The following is a 7,498-nucleotide window of genomic DNA, read 5'->3' on the forward strand; positions in this document are numbered from 1 at the left end:
TGACGATATCTATCTTACGGATGATGAGCTGATGCCGCATCTGTCTCGAGTCGACAATATTATCGTGAGTTTTGCTGACTATGGCTACAAATTCAATTTTGCGAAGTCAAACATCGCAGAATATACGGTGTTGTTTTTGGGCTACGAGCTCAACAATGAAGGTAAGGGGTTAGCCCCCCACTTTCTGGAAAAGTGTGCACGCTTAAGTGCTCCTACGACACTGAAGAAATTACAATCTCTGCTGGGTTTTCTGAATTTCGGCCGTACGTACATTCCTGATTATGCCCAGCGTATTAAGCCGCTTTACGCCTTGGTACAACCTTCGTTTTCGAAATCTAGCTGGCAGCTAGAACACTCTGCAATTTTACAGTCTTTACAGGCTGACCTTCTTGCTTCACAATACTTGCTGACACGTGACAACCGCACTAACCTGGTAATAAGAATAGTACCAGGCGCCGTGGGGTTCACGTATTTGACGTTTAATGAGGGCGACACAGTCCCCATTGCGTACAAATCCCACTTGTACACCTCTGCTGAATTACGTTTTTCCACGGTCGAAAAAGTTCTGACTGCTGTGCAGATGGCGATCCTCAAGGAACGCGCACTGTCGCATGGGAAACAGATTCTGGTTGTAACACCATATCCTGCTTTAGAGGCAGTGACTAAAGCAAGTGTACCAAATTCTAAAGCTTTGCATCCACGGTGGATACAATGGGCCACAACACTGACGTCGCCAGATGTCACTTACATCTTTGATGCCTCATTACAGACTCAAGAGTACTTGCAGTATGAATTCGTTCATCCGGCACCTCTGTCTTTGCGCCCGCTCGAGGAATACCATTGTGTCATATACACTGACGGGTCTGCGCAACCCGCTATTGGATCGAAGCACGCTTATTCAGCGGCTTGCGCAATTGTCGTGGGTACATTCGTAAATGGTGAATTCCAATCTGATGCAGTGCATACGCAGTCATTGGGTGATTGTACCGCGCAATTGGCGGAGCTTCGGGCTCTGGTGCTTGCACTGGAGTTTGCTCATCCCCGAGTCACTACTCTTATAGTGAGTGACTCCTTCTACTGTGTCCAGTCCTACAATCACAATTTACACTTCTGGTCTCAGAATGATTATCGAGACACTAAAGGTAGCACAATTAAGCATAAAACGCTTTGGGTTCGAGTGGCAGACTTTAAAGAACGTCTCCCTCTCGTAAGTGTTATTCACACTCTTGGTCACCAGCGGCTTGGTGTCCATGCTGTCGGCAACAGCTTAGCTGACGAGGCAGCGAAAACAGCAGTGGCTACATACTTAGTGGCAGCAGTTACAAGATCCAAAAGTAAGATTGATGATGACATCTTGGCAGCTATTGCTGCTACAGAGAAGGGAGGTGATTACCCGAAGGGTTTTCCCTCTCGGTATATTTATCATTTAAGTCCTGATAACGTCCCATTAGTGAGGATTAACGACGTTGGTGACAGAATTATTCCCAACGCGGACTGCAGACCAGCACTGATCCTAGCTGCGCACGAGGGGTTGGCGTCAGCCCACGCCGGTGTGTCAGCTACAATATCTCTGCTACAACAACGTTACTGGTGGTTTGGTTTATATAAACAAGCGCGCGCATATGTTCTTGATTGTGACATTTGCCAACAGATTAAACCTTCTACTGTTGCGCGCCCACCACAGACACAGCTGTACATCTCTAATAAGCCATTTGGTTGTGTTTATTTAGATCACTGCGGTCCTTTTTCTTCTGATACTGCGTACAAGTATATCTTGGTTGCAGTGGATTCGTGCACACGTTTTCTCTGGGTATGGCCACAAAGGAGTGCTGACTCACGGACTGTCATCAGGGATTTTCGTGTCTTTGTGGGAACTTTTGCGTGTGGTACCTTCCATTCTGATCAGGGCCCTGCGTTCGCCTCTAAGGCTTACAAGGAGGCTATGAGAAATTTGGGGGTCCTAGTCAAATTTTCGTCCCCCTACCGACCTGAGGGTAATAGTGTGGTGGAGCGAATGAACCGTGACTTAAAGCAATCATTGACAGCACGTGTTTTAGGCACAGGCCGGAACTGGCTAGCACATTTGTATAACGTCCAACGTGCACTTAATAATCTCCCTAGAAGGTCTCTGGGTGGGCGGACCCCGTACATGATGCTCTTCGGAATCAGAATGTTTGTTCCAGACCTTGATGGTCTAGACATTGCGGCGTCGACCTCACCCTTTGACGTAGATGATCACTGTGCTGTTTTGCAGACTCTACAAGAAGCCAGAGACTCTCTTTCGAAAGAACATTTGCCCTCCACATCTGAAGCTGAGGTTCAGATTCCGGTAGTCGGCTGGCTACCCCGAGTTGGAGATCTGGTCCGTGAGAAGGTGGAGAACAAGAAGGAGTTCGGCCCCTCTTATCGTGCACCAGTTCCAGTGCTTGGAGTGCAGGGTACAAGAAAAGTCATTTTACCTCCACTTCCTGGTCGCAAAGAAAACAGGTACATCTCTATTGACAATGTCAAACTTCAGCGAGTGGCCGATACTTCTTAGTATGACTCCGGCAGTTTCATGCCAGACAATGCAAAGAACTTCAATGTTGGTTCCTGCTTCTACCACCTTGTCTGATGTTGCCATTGAGATGCATTCAGTTACTGATCCTTTGATGATACCACCGGCTGGTGGTTTGCCCGAAGAGACTGAGTATGCTTATCCTACGCGTGGACCCTCGCCTGTTTTGCAATCTACAGCGCTTGGCCAGTCCCGTTTTTCCTTTGACACTAACTCTTTGCCCTCAACTCCCCCATCGAACATTGCTGTTTTTGTAAGTTGGTTTAAGAGACATTTTTTGATAGCCCCTTGGACATACATCTGGTTGATGCTTTTTAGTATTTTTTTGTTCATGTCCATTGGATTTGTTGTAGTTTTCTTCCGTTTGGTGGATGGCCATTATCTCAAAGAGAGATCGACAATTAGACTTATCAATGGAACTTTGGCCCCCCACTCCTCATCCCACATCATGAAAAGGGAACAGACTTTTGTGAATATTACTGCCTGGCCCGTCATGGATGGAATCGCATGGGATGCAGTTAAATTTCAAATTCATGGGCCTACAGAGGTCATTAATGTGCCTAATGTATTTCGTGTTTCTATGGGTGATGTAGTTAAACAGAACATACGTTCTGATGATTGGGATGTACACGCCATTGAAGCACTGTTTTCAGATTTGAAATATTATGCCGCCTTTGATGCTGAGGATTTGTATGACAATGCGGCTAATTATGCGGAACAGTATTGTTTTCAACATTATGGCAATCACTTCCTGCATAAAGCGAATACGTTTAGAAATTTTGTAAATTTTACCCAGTGGGAACACTGTCCCACCCCCTCGTTTGGCAGTTCACATACATTAGTTGATAAGTTTACTTATTTTACTGATTTCAGTGTTTCAGCCCCGGCATCCTTTTATTTTAAAGTTAAGCCTGAGTCTGCCTCTAAGGTTAGACTGACACACACCAAATTGCTATATTCTAAGTCCTTTATGGATGAATTGTCAATCAAAGGTTATGATCTATGGAAGGCTACTATTGATCTTAAGTGAGTTTGGGGTTCCAAACCGTGGCAGGTTCAGGGAACTGAAGCTTTACACCGTGCCTGTCTAGTACCAAATCATATGTTGTTTTTAAATGCAACCATCTTCCAAACCACCTGTTTCGGATTGGCCACATATGCTGCATATACTTTCATGGATTGAGTGAACTATCGTCCACTGTGTTTTCCTCACGTGTCTTGAACTGTCCCTGTACGTCTGCACTTCTGCCCGGTGAGGCGTTTTTTCATTTTTTCACCCCCCACGGCACGTTTGAGGTTTTTTGTTTTTTCCTTCCACTTTTGGTTTTTTCCTATTCGGACTTTGCCTGAACAGACCAGTGTTTTTTAAATTGGATACGCCTTGTTCTGCTCTGTCGCGCTTGAACTCTGCGTTCTCTCTTTTCTTGCATACTAAGTAGTGCTTCGATCAAGGGGGCATGTAGTAAGGACTTCCTTAATACGTACATACATTGTTAAGTTAGCATAACCACGTTAGAAGTTAGAAAGCCATCTTGCTGCTTTTGCACACGACACTGCGTTCACATGTTATTGCTTAAACAAACTGCTGACTCGAGTTTTGCCTCACACGAGAGCAATCTGTTGTTACCATCCTGAGCTCTGCGCAGCGACCTTGGTCTGCACACGATGTGACAAACAGTCTGAGTTGTTAGACAATGCATGTTTTCCACTCTAGGTTGATCGACCCACTATTTAGTCATAACACACGAGCAGCTGCACATACCTGAAAGTTGGTGCTTTTAATATCACAGACATCATGTTTATTATTCAGACCGAAGACGAGCCTTCCTGCGAGAAGACTCCTGATGCTCCTGTGATGTGATTTCACTAAGCTGATCTTTGAGGTATGGGGTCCCCTATTCAAGCATAAGAGACTTTCTGTTAGTCTAATAATAATATTAGCTTCTTAGTAAAGGGAAGGTGGTAGTATCCACTGTCATTATAACATGATCACCACTTTTATACTCTATGGAATTGTAACTATGCTGATGGTTTTGATTTTAATCATTTGTCTGCTTGTATTAGCCAAAGTACTGCATCTTAGGACACGTGGTCTATAAAAATAAACTCTTTTTATTTTCACCGTGTCTCTGTCGATTCTTGTTGTGGACTGATGTGAGAATAATATACGAACAGGTATTTCCGATTCCCACCATTCCTGAGTATGTACTGAGTCGCTTGTTCTGGGTTGTCTTTTCATTGGGACCGCCGAGCTAAATCTCGGATAACGAATGGGACACTTATGCTAGCCGGATACTGGGTTCTGGGTTCTGAGGTGAGTTTCTGGTACACCACAACTCACTGAGGTCCTGGGGTTCTACGCATAGTTCTGTGTATAAGCAGACCGTAATGGGGCATTTCTCATATTTGGGGAGGCACAGGAATGCTTTGGTATCCCGGACGGTCAATTACTGCAGTATGCAAAGATCTCTTGCACCACACAGGATATATGGAATGCATTCCCAGAGAAGCCAATGCAATCTCACACTTTATGGCAATTTTGAACCCAGGTACACATAGGGGCTTGATCTCAATTCTATATTGGGCACTCAAAGCAGCCCGGGATGTAGATGTCTTACACATCCAGGATAGATGGTTGACAGACTTGCCAACACCACTCACAGATAACAAGTGGAAAAAAGCATTCACGCAGGTGAGAGACGTGGCCAGTAATGCCTATTTCACACTCATACAATTCCACTATCTGATTCCACTATCTGCCCGCACTTATATGACCCCCCTCAGGCTGGCATGTATTAATACAGCACGGTCTGCGGAATGCCCTCGCTGCGGCATGGAACCAGCTGCCTTCATTCATCTGACATGGGACTGCCCCAAATTTCAACAATTCTGGGAGGGGGTACTGAAGACACTTAAAGAGGCGACCGGCCTCCATCTCGAGAGTACCATTAAACTGCCTACTGGGGGTCCTACCGACTCCAAAGACAAATTACAAAATGCGGCACAGGTTTGTATACTTAGGACTAGTACTTGCTTGACGTCGCATCGTGAAACATTGGACACAGACTGTCCCACCCACAATGCACAAGTGGATGACAGATATGAGGGAATGGGGGACGGCAGAAGAGAGGAGGTTGCCGATAGTACGCACAGATGAGAAAGCTGAATGAGATACGGAGACATTGATGACCAACTTACAACCCCAAGGTCAGATAGATGAGGAGGCAGGTTCCCCCTCGCAGTCAGGTACCCTGACTTTGCGGTTCGGAGGCAGTGATGACACCTCGGACGTCCTAGCCTCCAATACATGACATAGCGCATCTGGTCAGTGGTGGTAATTATTTACAGAGAGGAGGGAGGTGTGCGAGGCTCACTTACGAAGGAAGCACCTAACATATTAGGTTTCCATAAAAGAGTTGTGCAAAGATTTGAGGTCCGACATACCATTTGTCACATAATGTACTATATACCTGATGTACAAGATGATATGTTGTCCTGGAACAAACTGTTGCACCACATCTTCCCATGATACCAAGGGATATAGTAGAAACTGCAAAGTGAACTGCTGCCCAAGTTTGTTTTGGCTTTCTTTTTCTTTTCTTTAGATAGTTATACAAACTTATTGACACAATGTAATGTTGTTCATTGCAAACAAGAAAATAGGGATGTCTAACCTCTTTCAAATATGCCTTGTTACATACTTACTAGCGTACCTTGGGAAACAAAGCTGTCATGATGAGAGAGATATACGAATGTATATTATAATTTAAAAAGTATGCACCAGCTGTAAAATAATGTAATGGAATACCGCAATAAAAATTGATTTAAAAAATAAAAACAAACCTGGTGATACGCGTAGTCGCTTGGCCAACTAGGTATACCTACATCACTTTCAATGAAGGTGATACGGTACCACACAAATCACATCTGTAAACAAACGCTGAAATGCATTTTGCATCCACTGAGAAAATTCTCACAGCTGTACAGACTGCTGTAATGAGAGAGAGAGCCCTGGCTCATGGAAAACGCATGATTGTCGTCAGCCCAGTACCGACCTTAGAGACGGTTACTAAAGCGAGCATCCCGAATGCTAAAGCTCAACATCCAAGATGGATCAAATGGGCTAATTCTCTCACTGCAACAGATGTAGATTACAGATTTGACGCTACATTACAAACACAAGCATTCCTGCAGTGCGATCAAGAACATCCTCTACTGAATGAAATTATGCCTCTAGATCAATATGAATGTATAATTTATACCAATGGATCTGCTCAACCGGCCGTAGGATCAAAACAGCAATATTCCGCAGCATGCGCAATTGTAAAAGGGTGCATGCGAGACAGAAAGTTTTGTCCCAGAATAATACACACACAGTCCCAAGGGAACTGCACAGCGCAGTTGGCAGAACTACAAAATACGGATCGTGAATTCCCCACACTTATAGTGGGTGATTAATTTTACTGTGTTCAGTCTTATAATGACTATCTTCACTATTGGAGCCAAAATGGGTTTTGAGATTTGAAGGGCTGCACAATCAAGCACAAGATGCTTTGGGAAGAAGTGGCAAAGCTAAAAGAAGGAATGCCACAGGCTCATGTAATTCATACACTGAGTATTCAGTGTGTTGACTTTCACTTTGAAGGTAATTCAATGGCGAATGAAGCTGCCAAGGCAACTGTGCTACTGCTGCCGTTGCTGCAATCACTCGTTCTAGCACGAAAATAGACCAAACAACTATGATAGCTGTAAATGCCACGTGCAACAGCTCAGCACTACCTTAAGGCCTTCCACTCAAGTACTCCTACAAATTAGATGCACAAAATATTCTGTATGCTGAAATTACAGGAGAGTGGGATAAAGTACCAAACATTGATCGCAGATTGGGATTAATACTAACCACACATGAGGGTCTGGGTTCAGAAAATATAGGGATTACTG

This window comes from Triturus cristatus, chromosome 3_1, assembly GCF_964204655.1.
Source record: "Triturus cristatus chromosome 3_1, aTriCri1.1, whole genome shotgun sequence".
Taxonomy (NCBI): domain Eukaryota; kingdom Metazoa; phylum Chordata; class Amphibia; order Caudata; family Salamandridae; genus Triturus; species Triturus cristatus.